At 39.9% G+C, this 16,528-nt stretch overlaps 1 protein-coding gene across 4 annotated transcripts in view; it reads left to right on the forward strand.

Annotated features, from left to right (window-relative positions):
* Window positions 1-14,911: 14,911 nt before the first annotated feature.
* Window positions 14,912-16,528, forward strand: part of LOC149205949 (uncharacterized) — a 78,679-nt gene continuing 77,062 nt past the window's right edge. For 2 of the 4 annotated variants that reach the window (XM_089393592.1, XM_089393591.1), the window contains exon 1: window positions 14,912-15,089. The gene's annotated coding sequence lies outside the window, so the exon portion shown is untranslated. The remainder of the gene's footprint in view (window positions 15,090-16,528) is intronic. The other 2 variants (XM_089393594.1, XM_089393593.1) reach the window with 2 other exon arrangements.

Consider the following 16,528-nt stretch of genomic DNA (forward strand, 5'->3'; position numbering starts at 1 on the left):
AGATAATAAAAGTTCAAAAACAAATTACAATAAATTAGAAAACCATGTTGCTATATCTTGTCCAAGCAAAAAATATTATTCAACTATAAATTAAAGCAACATAAAATAGAAAATGTAATATGCTAATAAGAATAAGAAATAAAACACATGGTTAAATCCGCAAACAGATGTAACATATATGATCACATTGATACACATGACAATAAAAGTTTAAAATAAAATTATAATAAAGTGAAAAAAATAATATTGTTATATCTTGTCCAAGCAAAAAAATATCATACAATTACAAATTAAAGCAACACAAATTAGAAAATGTAATATACTAATACAAATAAGAAATAAAATATAAGGTTAAATTAATAAACAAATGCAACATTCTTTCATTTGAATGAGAGTGACCATGATAATAAACTAGAAACAATCGGGCTCAGGTTCCATGTTTGCATTGACGGGAAGTGATCCCTTTGGGTGGATCTATTTGGAACAATATTCTGTGGACGTAGCTAGTCACTGATCTCTATAAATCATGAACCACATGGAAATAGAAATAATAATAATAATAAAGAGAAAAAAAATAGATCCAAAAACATATACGCAAAATATTGCTTAAATATTGTCATCATAATAGTGCAAAATTGAAGAGAAGTTATATTATTGTAGAAAAATATTGTGTTTTATAATCTTCGTGGAAGAAAGGTTGCTTCACCGAACCTCATAATTATATAATTGTTTAGAATAATTGAAGATATATTTTGATACTTACGAAGCTAAAAGATTTTGTGATGCTACATATTTCATGTTTACACAAGAGAACCGTTAATAAATCAAGTCAATTTCAAATGATTAGATAAAGAAGAAGGGATGATAATAGTTATTCATTTCCTTAAAATCAAGTCAACCATGACATGGTTTAATAAAACTTAATCTTTAACTTGGGCACCTAAGGTTCATTGTTGTGACTAACTTTAATCACTCATGCAATCGCTTAACATCACGGTGTTGACATGTAAGGAGTTAACTACTCAATTGACACATAATAGGTTTGACATTATCATTAAAACACTTGATGTAAAATGCTTAATATAAAAAGAGTTATCGATGAGTTTGACATTGAAGCAACAAGGGTTTAGAATAACATTAAGAAGATATATTTTTCTTTTCAAAGGAAAAAACACTGGTTTATATAATGTACATGTACAATATTCAGAAATTTTCATACATATGTAAGTTCTCATATATGGGAAATAGATAGTCACCCATGTCCAACATGTGAAACAAATAATAATACCGCAGAACATGTCATTAGGCATCAAAATGGAGAAACATAAAACATGGATCAAAATATGAATTTGTTCCATGAAATAAGCAAAAATTTCAAAACAACAAAAAGTATGTTGTCTGTAATAGTACTAAGGGAGCAATAAGGTGCCCACCCTAGACAAAGTATTTTCCTCCAGAAGTTGAAAGTTCATCGAGCCAGTGGCCACAGTGGACCCCTCTTTGACAGAGCATTAGCAATAGAGTTCCTCTCCCTGAGAATGTGCTGAAAGGTAACGTTTGAAAAGGACTGTTTAAGATGTTGAATATGGTCTAGACAACCGACAAGATTTGGAGGGGAAAGAGTAGAAATACCCAACATACCATCAATGAGGGCCTTAGAATCCCAATATATGTTAATAGAATCCAAATTAATTTGTTTTTCAAACCACATGAGTCACCATAATGCCAAGATTTATGCTCTCATGTTTTTACAGTTGCCATCGAACCAATTTTTTTTATATTGCTTCCTATGATATAATCTCAGCCATGCTCCACATCCACATGCACTTGTTTGAGTTGCTCCATCGAAATATCCTGCAGGGAATGAGATGTTAGAAAGTATACATCGATAGCTCATGTCTTTCTCCTCGTGTTCTTTTTTTATGCTGAGTACCCATCCACGTCACTATGTTGGAACATATTTTGTGTATGTTAAGTGGAATATTGTCAAATATGATTGCATTCCTCTCTTTCCATAATTCACAGAAGATATAAAAATGGATTGATTTTTTTTTGTCATCTCCCACTCCACCATAGCAAACATTGTTCAATCAAGTGATGAGTACAAAGTGGGAAATTAAAGAAGGAAGAGGTCCATCTCCATACATGAGTAGCAATCGGGCATTCCAACAGAAGGTGTAAATTACTATCAGTAGAATATTTACATAGAACGCACAATCCTGGTCCATGTATGCCTCTCTTTTTAAAAATTTTCCATATCAGCATTTTGTCTTGCCAGACCAACCAAGAATAAATGATGATCTTGATAGGGACCTACAATTTCCAAAACTTCCAAAACCAACTCTTGTTTTGTAGTGATAGTCTAGAGCATATTATGTATTGGTAAGTATCAGCTACCACAACAGAACCTTTGTGGAAAATTCCATCCCATGATATATGGTTGCCTCCTCTGTCTTACATAGTCCCGATCTGTTGAGTTATGTGATATAGTTTTCGCAGCTTATTGCATGTTGTCCCATCAATCCAAGGTTATCACCTTCTTCCAAACAAGGAATATTCCATGCCAGGATTGAATGACTTGTGCCATGTAGATTAATCCCCGTGTATGGAGTCTATCGATGATACCTTCAAAGAGATAATTTTCTGAATCGACCCCCATAATTTTGTCTCGACCAATGATAATACTAATACCTATGCCAAAGACTAGTGGATGCGCTTGAGGAACCAATATTTAATCTTACATGAGATCATCCAGATACTAGAGCCAAAACATTTACCAATGTGGCCATCCTTGATCCAATCCACAACTTCTCGGTGTCCAATGTACTTAGCCTAAATGATATCCCTCCAAGAGCCCTCACAAAATAAAGCACGCCATAAAGACTTGATCAATAGTGCCCATCCAAATATTTTCACGTCTAATATCCTCCAACCTCCATATAGTTTTTGGATTGAGATCTTCACCCATTTAATCAATTGGAATTTACATTCCTCCATAGTGCCCTCCCATATGAAGTGAGCTATAATGCTGCAGATTCTGGAAATGATTGTTGTGGGAAGACATAATAAGTGAGCCTAGTATACCGAAATATGTTGGAGGATAGACTGTGCAAGAGTGACCCTTCCTCCCATAGAAAGGCATCTATGTGACCAGCCAAATAATTTCATGCAAAATTTATCAATAATCCATAACCAATCAACAATCATGTAGTTGTTGATCTTGATCCTGAAACCCAAATAAGTAAGGCCCTCACACATGGGTTGTGTAGCCACTCCAAAAATACCATCAATAAAATAAATACCTTCTTGGTCTCCACCTACATATAGCATAAGTGATTTTCTTTCATTTACCTACAAAATCAATGCCTCTCCAAATCTCTGGAATATATGATGTAGAGCTTGTCACTGAGCTCTGGATACTATCCCAAATGTAAGGATGTTGTCAACAAAGAAGTTATGGGTAACTTCGTCATCCCTTCCATTTTAATGCCACAGAAAATATCCACAGACCTTGCCTCTCGGATTTTATGATTGAGTCCATCCATAACAAGAATAAATAAAGGGGCGACAGAGAGAAACCCGATCGTAAACCCCTACTAGCACCAAAAATATTAGAGGGATAACCATTGATGAGTACTACAAATTGTACCGAGGTCACACATGCCATGATCCATTCAATGTTATACATCTCCAGTCTGATCGTAGACAGAATGAGATGCAGAAAGGTCCAATCCATGTAGTCATAAGATTTCTGCAGGTCCACCTTCATAACAATCACCTCCATTTTCTTTGTGTGGATGAAGTGAAGGCTTTCTTGGGCCGTGGCCACGACATCATGTATCAATTGATTGTGCATAAAGCCATATTGTTCCTTGGAGATGAAGGTATAGAGGGCCGACTTTAGGCGTTCTGAAATAATCTTAGATATCACTTTGTAGGTGACGTTACACAAAGAGATGGGTCTAAAATCCATAAAGGTGTCTGGCTCATATTTCTTTGGAATGAGAGAAATGAAAGTGGAATTAATGGCCCCAAAAATATTACCATTAATCCTAGATGATTCAACCATATTCAGAATTTCCATCCCCATGAGGTTAAAGAAGTGAAGAAAAAAATCAACGATCCAACCATTCGATCCAGGACACTTATCTTTTGCAAAATATTTGAGGACCCTATGTAATTCATCCATTTCAATACGCCTATAAATATGCTGATTTTTTGCCTCATCAAATATGGTAGGATAACTATTTGATCCCCACATTTGATCTTCTATATGAGTTCCATTAAGAGCACTGTAGAAAGATTTAAAATATGAAACAAATTACCTTTGAATATATGTTGTAGTGTGCACCTGAGTATCATTTTCCCATCCAATGTGCCAGATAGTGTTTAGATTTATTCTATGAATTGCATACCTGTGGAATTTTTTTGTGTTTCGGTCCCCTTCTTTTAGCCATAATGCCCATCTTTTCAAATGCCATGTGACCTCCTGTATGTGTAGAATCTTCCTTTTGTTCCCCTCCATCTCCTTTATCTTTTCAATAAGTGATGGGAAGGACCTCTTTCCATGATTCTTCCGAGGCATTCCATCTCCACCATTATATGTTGTAAATCCATGTACATTGATTTTTTCTTCTAACGCTCCCAGATGCATACCTTACTTTTTAAGGACTGTATTTATTTAGGATGATATTCATAGCTGATGTATCAAGCATTGAAACCACAGAATTATAAGAGGTTTTGGTAAAATCATTGAACTCCTCATCCTCCAACCATACCTGGTTAAATTTAAAAGGAATTCCCAATTGAACTGACTCAGACCACCATTGTAATATGATGGGGAGATGGTCAGATATATAGGTTTGTTGTACCAAAGTGTGGAGGTGCCCCAAGCATTTTAGCAAATTTTCATGCACCAAAAAACAATCCAGCCTTTTTCCAATGTGAAATTCCCTAGATCTGCCATTATGCCATGTGAGAGACAACGGGTTGGGCATGATGTCCATCAAATTATTTGAAAAAAATAGTTGTTGTAGCCTATCCGTCAGAGGGTCCCTCCTCCAATGTATACCCCAACATTCTTCCATAGAAAGGGTGGCATTGAAATCTCTAGCTATGATTAAAGAACCAACCTTTAATATGTCACTAGCCTCTAGTCAATCCCAGAAAGTTGCTCTGTCCCTATATGGAGCATATAGATTTAGAAAATGGATTTGTTCTGCCTAACCACGAAGTGCCCAATTAGGAAAATGTTGGCAAAACATTTAAAAGCACTCAACGATTCCCATCGGGGATCCCAAAGTGCATTCGTCCCACCAGAAAGACCTTGAGATTCAACCACCACCATATACCATTCTGGGAACAGACGTCGAAAATATTCGAAGACTTTATCAGAAACCGTCATCATTTCTTGTAATAGAATGATACAAGGATGAACTGAGAAAAATAGTTTTTTGAGGGAGAGAAACTTATAGGAATCCCTCAGACCCCATAAGTTTAAGGATAGGCACATCATCATGGAGCCTGAGGCGCGATCTCGTCTGATCTAAGGGCCCGAGGATCATATGTAGTATGGATGGGAATATCGTGAAGATCAGAGGACTCCTAGAAGGGGAAGGATTTCATCTTCGAACGACCTCTAAAATGGAAGCTACCCTTGCCCCCTTACGATAGATAGTGATATTGAGGGCATATTTAGGGCTAATGGATGGGCGCTAGGGGTTCTGTTCCACAATGGATAGAGAGGGACGCCAAATCCATGACAGGGTTAACAAGAAGAAATTCAATGTCACTTCCAATAGAGTTATGAGGGGAAGAAAACAGAGCGTGGTCATTCGAAGGGAGGTGGGAAGAAGAAGGTTGAGGCCCTCAAGGGGAAGCCTACAAGGGGTGAACCAATTGTAGGGGACTTTCAATAAGTACATAAAGCACATGGGGATCATTAGATGTTCACTATCTGTCAATAATTTGGGTGGGATACATGGGTGGGGGAAGAGTCCTGGGAAAGAGGGGACAAAGAAGGGTAGGGCTGGGAGGATACCTTCATAAGTTCCGCAATAAGGGTCCGATCATCCTCGGGAGAGGGGAAATATGCATGGGAGGAGAGGGAGGAGAAAGAGTTTGATGAGTACTGACAATCCAAATTAATATAAGAAGACAATGGGGCAAATACATTACCCATGCTCATTCCAACCATGCATTGTTGTGACTGGGGTGTGGCTTTCGACGACCTCTCCCGCGTCCACCATCTCCATCCGCCATGTAGTGTTTCCGTGGACAACGTGCCATGAGATGTCCAGTGTGATGGCATAAAAGGCAACGAAAGGGGATTCCCAAGTATCCAACCTTTGGTGAATGTGGATCTGCTCCCATCCCAAGTCGATGTGGACCGGAAGTCCCCCAGATAAACTAAGTTTGACCAAAATACAAGCCACCCTTTTATCCCTCGCACTCAGGCATCATGGGTCAACATATATGCAACAGCCAATGGCATCTTTGATGTCCTTCGGTACCTGTCTGGTCCAAAATTCATTGAGAAAACTAGGGAGATTTACCCATATCATATTGTTATTTGGTGTGTCTCTAAGGGGATTGAACCCAATATACCATCTGTGTAGCAAAAGAAAAATTCGCCCTCACACCCAGGGAGTCTTGAGAATTTTCTCCAAATCCTCCTAGTGTAAAAAGTGGAAGCTATACCAGGAGTTCATAAGTCTACTGACTGTAGGAGTATATCCTAATAAAATCTTCCACTGTGATGAAGCCCAGTCACACATCTCATGTTCCTGTAAATCCGAGAAAACTCATCGACCCACAAGTGCACATTTTTGCAGGCTGGTAATATGCTCAAGAGTTTCGTCTACGTGACCTCCCCTATAGTTTTTCCTCGATTCTTCTTCTTCGCATGCGGTCACGTGGAAGTAATATGCAAAAAATGTACTTGTTCATTTGCATTTCAGACACGAGATGGGGGATTGTTAAACGAAGAATTATGCAAGGGAGCCAAAGGATCCAAGTGTCCCGCCACCTAACGAGCTTTTTTGTGTGCCAGTTCGACATCCAAAGTAGCTCAAATGAAAGCTTCGTGATATAAGACATTCGTTTTAAATAAATCAGGACAATCCATGGCCCGAACCACCAACTTGGATAGGAAACATCTAGATCAACAATAATGAGATAAAAAGGAATACATACCATGTACAGATCAGCAAAGTAACAACCCACTGACAGTCCCAAAAAATGGCAATAATCATCAGCAATGCATGTACCCCGAGGTATATAAGTAAATGGGAGTAAATGTAAATGTCACACCAAGATCCTCGAGGAGAGTCCCACAAAGCATCCAACCACGCTGCCACATCCAGTTTCCCAATTTGGAAAAATTAATGTAAGCGTCAGAGCACAGGGGAGAGATCTTATGTAAAAGAAATGTCATCACATCTATCAAGAGCTCAAAATGTGCAGAGTTCCCACCTACCTAGATCCCAGATCATAACTGTTCCAGGTGGATGTTAGTGGTCACCCACCTATTCCACTTGGACCCCCACCACTACCTCTTTCAGTTTTTCAGTTTCCTTAATTGTAGCACAATTTACTATTGTTGGTAGTTTTTTGGGTCCTGAACTTCTGGAGTCATTTTGAGGCCCTAAACGATGTTTTTTGGGAAAACCTGGCAAACATGAATCTTTACTTGATGTTTGCATTCCAAAGTTGTATTCCTCAAATAGATATTTCTAACGAGGTATTGTGTGCTTCAAATGAAGACCATATGCCAAAGTTATGACACTGGGAAGTTGATGTACCAATTTACCCAAACAGGGCCCATGATTTTTGTGCTTCATCTCCTAGGGTTAGGTTTTTTGATGTTTAGGGTTTTCCATTGTTTCTCAATAATAAATAGGCCTTCGAGCCTTATTGTAACACATTTCAGAGGCATGTAGTCGCCACATCTCTTCTCAGAGATAAGCTACCATTTCCCAAGCTAGTTTATTTCCATTATGTATGTAAGCATATTTCAGTGCTTTGATATTAATGAAATAAAGTTTTATTCATGTTGCATCTCTGTGTTTATGTTTATCTCTATATTTTGTCGCGTTCTTGCATAAGTCTGGATCAGTGGTATCAGAGCGGTCTGCTCTTTTTCTGTTTTTCTTTGCATGTCCCCAACAAGGTCACGGTATAAGGAGTTAGGGCTTAAACTGGTTGAACCTTTGCAAGACCAACCTTGCAAACCCCGACGACCTCCCATGGCGGAAGAAAAGAAAGACGATGGAGTAGGAGATCCCTTCAAAATATTGCTCGAAGAATCCCTCGAGCGACAAAGGAACGCAATGATGGGCAACTTTGACCAGATCCTTCGGCGAATGCCCACATGCGACACAGCTTCATTTGAAAACCACTCTGGAGGCACCACTCCCTTCAAGGTACAAGTCAACTTTGAAATTCCCATATTTGAAGGCCAGATAGATGCAGATGCCATAGATAGATAGTTAAATCTATTGGAAGGGTATCTTTCGATTCATCAATTTTTGAGTAGGAAAAATATTAATTTTGAACTCCTCAAAGTCGCCCCCCATGTCCAAGACTGGTAGGAAACCTACTGTGAGCATAAGGATGGGGGGAACCCTCACTATTTTCAGCCGCACCCACTTGGAACTCTGTCTGAGACGTCATCAAGTAGTATTACCCTATCGGGAGCTATGAAGATAAGTAAATAAAGTGGACCACACTACGACAGGGAAGGGACTAAGACGTTCTGGAGTTCACAAATAATTTTCATACCCTTAGCATGAAGTTGGGTATCAAGGATTTTGAGTGACATCTGGTACTCAAGTACCGCAGTTGTCTACACAAATACATCCAAGACGAGATGGAGTTCCTAGAAATATCCTCGCTTTGTGCTGCCTATCAATACACTATCAAGATCAAGCAGAAGTGAAGAAGTGATACTTTAGATTTGTGAATCTGAAGCAAGGGAAAGGCACCCCCAAACCGTAGAACAAAGGACAAAGTTAAGGCGGGGTGACCTAGGACAAACCGTCGAAGACGCAAGAAAGGAAAAACACCACAAAGATAAAGAAGCACATAGGGAAGTGGTGTGAGTTCCATAAGAGCCCCACTTACAACGCAAGTGAGTGTCAAGCCAAGTAGTCACTGGTGGTCGAGTTGAAGGCTTCAGAATCAGATGCATGTTCCAACTTTGAGTCAGACCCCGACAAGGGGAATGACAAAGGGAAAAAGCTTACTGATGTAGAGCCCAACACTATTGCTTCCACCACCAATATCTATAATATTGAGCCCGAACATCCAGAGGAGGGGGAGCATCTCTTCCACTCACAAATGTGGGTGAAGGGTTCGCCGCTGCAATTCATTGTCGACAACGGGAGACAGCATAACCTCATTTCAGAAGAGGTCATGAAGTAGTTAGGCCTACTGACCACACCAAACTCGCAGCCGTACGCCATCAGGTGGCTTCACCAAGGACGAGATCTTTCCGTCAACCAACAATGTCGCCTTCCATACAACATCAAGCCCTTCACGGATGAGGTATTATGTGATGTTGCTCCTCTTGAAGTTTATGATGTATGATTAGGCCAACCATACTTGTCGAAGTGTCATGCTGTATATGAGTCGAGGCCTCACACTATTATTATTTATTTGGGTAATAAGTTACACAAGACACCGGAGGTAGCCCCACCTACTCCCATCTCTTTGATCTCTGCTAAGGAATGCAGTAATGTCATATCCCAGACCGGGAAATTTGTTTTCTTTTTTATTCACTCTCAAAGTAAGGGGAAGATCGTAGCCACATCCATGGCCCCGGGGAAGGGTTCCTCCATGCAGCAAAAGCAGGTGGATACAGTCGTGGAAGAAAACAAGGACATCTTCTCCTCACCCACAGGGGTACCCTTGCACTGTCAATTCAAGCATTTGATTGCTCTGACTCCTAGGGAACCTCTACCCAATGGGCTGATATATCACCGCTCCATTCTAGAAAATGAAGAGATCAAGTGGAAAATCCAAGAGTTGCTACAAAAAGGGCACATCCAACCAAGTTCCTCGCCTTGTGGGAGCCTGATTGTACTTGTATAAAAGAAGGATGGGACCTAGAGGCTCTGCATTGATTATCAGGCACTAAACAAAATCATTGTCAGGAACAGGTATCCAATCCCACAGATTGATGACCTTCTGGACCAACTCAAGGGGGCCAAGTATTTTAGCAAGATATATCTGAAGTCTGGCTATCACCAGCTACCAATAGAGCCCACAGATGTATGGAAGACTACCTTCAAATCCAAGGAAGGCCTTTTTGAATGGTTAGTAATTCCCTTTGAGTTGACAAATGCCCCTGCTACTTTTATGAGGCTAATGGATGACATCTTGCAACCCTTCACCAACTCCTTCATGGTTGTTTATCTGGACAACATCCTCATCTTCAACAAGAGTTGGGAAGAACACTTGCAACACATTCGGCGGGTCCTTCAAACCCTTCGACAACACAAACTATGCCAACTTGGAGAAATGCACCTTTGGCATGAGCATAGCGTGCATGTGGTTCCAACTTAGATCCAAGTCATTCGAGATTGGCCAGCCCTGACCACTCTAATAGAGCTTCGTAACTTTTTGGGCCTTGCAATTTTTTTATCAAAGGTTCGTGTTGGGATTCTCCCACATCACTTGGCCTTTGAGTCAGATTACCAAGGGCGGAGCGAAAAAAAGTTTTCCTGGTCCGAGTCCCAATGTAATGCATTCGTTGAGTTCAATTACCACCTCTGCTCTGCACCAGTACTCACATTTCCAGGCTTGCAACAACATTTGAAATTGAGATAAATGCCTCCGACTATGCTATTGGTGCAGTTCTCAAACAACACGAGCATCTAGTGGCCTATCATAGTGAGATACTTTCCAATACAATTCAGAAGTATCCCACCTATCGTGTAGGCTTGTCTTCAATGGAAGCATTAAATTACAGGGAAGGAGACGGCCATCCACACCGATCACCAACCTCTTCAGTTTATACAAACATAAGGGAAGTTGCAGAATGATTGCCATCAGAAGTGGTCTACATATCTGCAACAATTCCACTTGAACATTAAATACAAAAAGGGCAGCACCAATCATGTTGCAGACTGCCTCAACCGACCCCCAGTTGCAGCACTGACTATTGTTCTCAACTCTTGTGGCCACGAGACCTCTGGATGGCCGCAACTATATAAAAATGATCCAGAGTTCACTTCCACATCCCAGATGCTAGTAGATGGCAAGCAAGTTCATGATTTCCACCTCCAGGACGCATTATTATGCTACTTGGACCACCTTTGTGTTCCTTCAAGCGAGCGGGCTAAGCTGATTTGGGAGGCGCACTACGGTCAGGTCGCAGGACACTTTGGTGTGGAGAAAACTATGGCTGTACTACAAAAGTACTTTTATTGGCCAAAACTTCGACAAGATATTGGGAAATATATCAAATCCTGCAGTGCCTGCACCATCGCCAAGCCAACCATCAAGAAGCAAGGTCTGTACACTCCTCTGCCTACTCCCAGCTAGCCTTGGGAATCCATCTCCATGGACTATATATCTGGCCTCCCTTCTACCAAGCATGGTAATGGTTGTGTATTTGTAGCCGTGGACAAATTTTCTAAGATGGCTATATTGGCGGCCTACAAGAAGAGTATCACAACAGAGGACACTGCCAAACTCTTCTTTGAACGAGTGCGGGTACATTTTGGGATCCTGTAGACCATTATATTAGATCAGGATAACAGGTTCCTGAGCACATTCTGGAAAGCCTCTGGACACTAATGGACACCAAGCTCACAAAGTCGATTGCATTCCATCCCCACACTGATGACCAGACAGAGGTCGTCAATAGGATGATAATACACATACCCCACATGTACAACTCCAAGCATCCACGAACTTGGGATGATAATATTCCCTATGTGAAACACAGTTATAACATAACTCTCCATAACTCGACTGGTCGTAGTCCCTTTCAAGTGGGCCTAGGATTTCAACCATTATGTCTGATTGATGTTGCCATGCCTCATGCGACTACAGAGACAAAATCCACACATGTATTGTCCGAGGTTGATAAAGAAATTGGATTTATTGAACGCATCCACACATCCGCTAGCAGGTTCATGACATCTTGGAGAAGTCAAATGCCAAGTACAAGAAGCGACATGATCAACATCGAGTGCCACATAAGTTTCAGGTGGGCGACAAAGTTTGGTTTCATTTGCAGAAAGAATGCCTTATCGAAGCCCATTGGAAGCTCATACCACTCTGATATGGGCCTTACACCATTACCAAGGCTATGGGAGACAATTCTTTTGAGCTCAACATTCCACCATTCCTTGCCGTGCACCCAGTGTTCAATGTGGACCTCCTTCGACCATACTTTCTAACATTACTGGACACATCAGACATTGCAGAACAACTCACACCAACAAAGCTAAACCCAGACTGCATGGAACATGCCACAACTGATCGGATCATGGACACACAGATCAAGAGCACTCGCAAATAGAAGATCCAACTATATCAGGTTGTCAAAGCTGGCCAACTCTTGCACCAAGGCAAGCAGCTCACCAAGGACCAAGTTCAAAAGAAGTTTCCCCATCTCATGGAGGCACTCAACACAATGGGGACCATTACTTCCTAAGGGGGGGGGGGACTGATCCAGGTGGATATTGGAGGCCACCTACCTATTCCACTTGGACCCCCACCACTGTTTCTTTCAATTTTCCAGTTTCCTTAATTGTAGCACAATTTACTATTTTTGGCAATTTTTTTGGGTCATGAACTTCCAGAGTCATTTTGAGGCCCAAAGCAACCCTTTTTTGGGGAAAACTAGGCAACTAAGGGCCTTTGGTTGATGTTTGCATTCGAAAATGGTAGTCCTCAGATATATATTTCTAACGAGGTATTGTGCGCGTCAAACAAAGATCGTATGCCAAAGTTACGACCTCGGGAAGTTGATGCACCAATTTACCCAAACGAGGCCCATAGTTTTTGCGCTTCATCTCCTAGGGTTAGGTTTTTGGATGTTTAGGGTTTTCCATTATTTCTTAATAATAAATAGGCCTTCGAGCCTCATTGTAACACAGTTCAGAGGCATGTAGCCGCCACATCTATTCTCAGAGATAAACTACCATCGCCCAAGCTAGTTCATTTCCATTCTTTATGTAAGCATATTCCAGTTCTTCGATATTAATGAAATGAAGTTTTATTCCTACTGCATCTCTGTGTTTTTGTTTATATCTATATTTTGTTACATTCCTGCATAAGGCCAAATCAATAACACATAATAGTCTACCTCGAAAGGAGTAAGTATGCCAACCGACCAAGAGAATGTAATAAAGACATATGTCCAATCTACATACCCAGTGAACTGATAGTTAGAAAATAAAATAAAAAACGATGTCAGAAAAAGGCAAAATCTTAGAGCAATCACCGGAGAAAGTTCCACCACCCCAGAGCAATGGAAGCCACAACCAGAGAACTGTAAATCCAACCTTCCGATGGATAAAAAAAACAGCCAACCCTCACAACAGTAACAACATCAACATCCCAAACATTTCCACCATTTATGACAACATCGAAAACCAATATCTTTGTATGATCTAGAAATATTGAAGGAGGTGATCCACTTCATTCACAGTAGGGAGAAACTCGTCATTTCCAGGCATGCACCAGGTTCAATGTCAGAGCCAGAGAAAACAAACTTAATACGGTCTATCCAAAAGGACATTGGTCCTCTGACGATATACCCACAAATGTTCAATAGTGATGAGATACAATATGTAAAGTGCATAGAGGAAAAGGACAACAATTTGAAAAAGCTCCGAGACAAAGAAGATTGTCATCCGAGAAAGGAGAGAAACTAAAAACATGTCTAGTTCCCGTTCAGAAGTGAGAAGACCCCTCAAACAAAAATTCCAACCTAGCGGCCCAAAAAATACTAACAAATATACCAACACCCTAGACAGGAACCAATAATTCTAGATAGACTCGAGCCTCGACCACAAAGTGAGGAGAAACTTATGCAACCTATGCCACACTTCTCTTGGCACACACCCAATAAGCATAGACAAGAGAGCACAACAAACTTTGAAATTCACATGAGATAGAGCTTAAAACTCCTTTTCAACAATGCTCTTCCAAATGTAGAAAGAAGAAAGAAAGAAATTATTTTAACGTCCACAAGGCTAAAGATAACCTCGTAAGTTATTTGCTGGTAAGTTACTGGTATCTAACGTCACCTGTGTTACCAACCTTTTACACCTTAGAATAAAGTAAAATTGCTCTTTTACATAGATTATGGCTCCCTAACATTGTGTCACTATTAAAAGTGTAAACCCTAATGCTAATGCCATAGCCTCTTGGGGAATATTAAATGTGAAGACATATGTCACAATTATCTTGGGGAATATTAAATGTGGAGACATATGTCACAATTATCCAAGTATGTAACATTGAATGCATAATCTTTATAGTATTATTTGAAATTAATTAAAAATCACAAGATTATTTTTTTTATTAAGATCCATATTAATTTTTTAAGTTCACACTAAATAATTTCACATTTTCTTTATAAATATAATTGATATAATAAATTCCTATAACAAACCTTATAAATATAATTGATATAATAAATTCCTATGACAAACATTATAACAAAATTTACACTGTAAAATTCCATCCAACTTTACCTTAATATCGTCACATTGCTGATACCGTCAAACTTTTCCTTAATACATTCGCACTGTTCTCCGTCTTTAGTATTAACATCCATGATTAGTTTTTTATTTCACATTTTCTAAGAATATATAATTGGTATAATAGAATTTACATTTGTAAAGTCCCATCAAACTTTACTATAATATCGTCACATTGTTATCATTTTGACCGCTTAATACCTTTGCTTCCTCCCTCTCACGTGTGTTCAAGTAGATAAGTGTAAAAAGCGAGTGAAATTTCTCGTCCATGCAAGATTATAGGAATGAGGAGCTGAAAGACCATTACGTGTTTTGGGGCAGAACTCCTGATTATTTGTGGATAGAATAAGGTACAATCCTACTAAGGTTCGTGTTTTTTTCTTCGTTGCTCTCCATTTCATTCATCGCAGGCAAACTCCTAGGTGCTTCAGAGTCTTAGAGTAACGAACTGCCTGAATTAGTTGCACATAATTACTTGCTAGGAATGCAGACAGTATACACAGCACATATGTTTGCACCAACTTGTAATTCAGTTAGGATTTCACATCAAATTCCTTAAAATTAATATCCATTAACTGTATAAGCATTAAATATGGAAGTTTCAATTTTATATTTCGTTGCCCCAATTGGTCTGACATACGTGGCAATGGTAGATTCTTAACTACCATTTATGGCAAATATGGCATAACATTTTATTGCTTAGCATTGGCAACTGGGGATTTTCGCTTCCAGGCTCCACCCTTATCAACCATGACGCTCTCTAAAAATCCTAACTGCTCCCATGATATGCCCATGGATAGAATGGTTTCAACTTCTACCTATGCCTTTAGATAAGATAATGTGCGACATATAACCACGAAAGCAGGTCAATAAGACTAGGATGTATATCCAGTGTGAACAATGAGGGGGTGCGAAAGCAACTTCTATATCAATGCTGAAAGGCTGAAAGCAACAAGACCGTAAAAAAAAAATGCATAACTAAGTGTTTAGCTAAGCTATACCCTAGCAGTGTAAGTATAAGTGAAGCAATACAATAGAGAGGCTTGAGATTGGAGATTCTGGCGTTGATTGACAGAGAGAGAAAGAGTATGTTAGGGCTTGCTAGTCTTGATGGTTGAGGGTGAGGGAAATTGAGGTATAGGCTGGTTGCTCGAGTCATTGATCGTTGTGAAAAGACTGATGCAATGGTGGATGATGTCTTCCGAGAGTTGACCAGGGTTGAGGGGACCCCAGTGTATGATCCTAGGGGGTGCATAATAGTGAGGTTGCCACACTTTCCTACCATCCCATGTTTAAGGAAAGAAACTCCAGATAGACCCCCGACTTGTTGGCTGAATCTTGGGAGGCAGTTTGGTGGGAATAAGGCAACCTACTTCAGATCCTTCTAGAGTTGGTCCATCTGTCAAGTTTGGTGGTGCACACTGCATGGTATGTCGTCTGTTAGGACAACTCCTCGTAGGGCTTGAAGACGTCAGTTGGCCACTTGGGAGGTGATTGAGGTCTCACTAATTTGTGGTTTGAGGTTTCTTGACATTTAGGTGGTCACTTATTGCTCCTAAGTCCTGATTGAATGGGGCAACTTGGAAATATGAGGTGATCATCTTAGTGGTCTCCAAATGGGGCGGGGCAAGCAAAACTGAGGTCTTTGATTGATTATTTTTCTCACTAGGAGAGCAAGGCAATTTTTATTGTGATGTCAGACGAAGTTGGAGAGAGAACTCAATTCATGGTGTAGGTAGTAGTAATGATCTTTGATTGCGTAATAGAAGGGGCATTTAAAGATGAGATACATGTCCATCTCAAGC

The sequence above is a fragment of the Pinus tabuliformis genome, chromosome 1_2, assembly GCF_031772625.1.
Source record: "Pinus tabuliformis cultivar Carrire ecotype Pingquan chromosome 1_2, CPIR1, whole genome shotgun sequence".
NCBI classification, from domain to species: Eukaryota; Viridiplantae; Streptophyta; class Pinopsida; order Pinales; family Pinaceae; genus Pinus; species Pinus tabuliformis.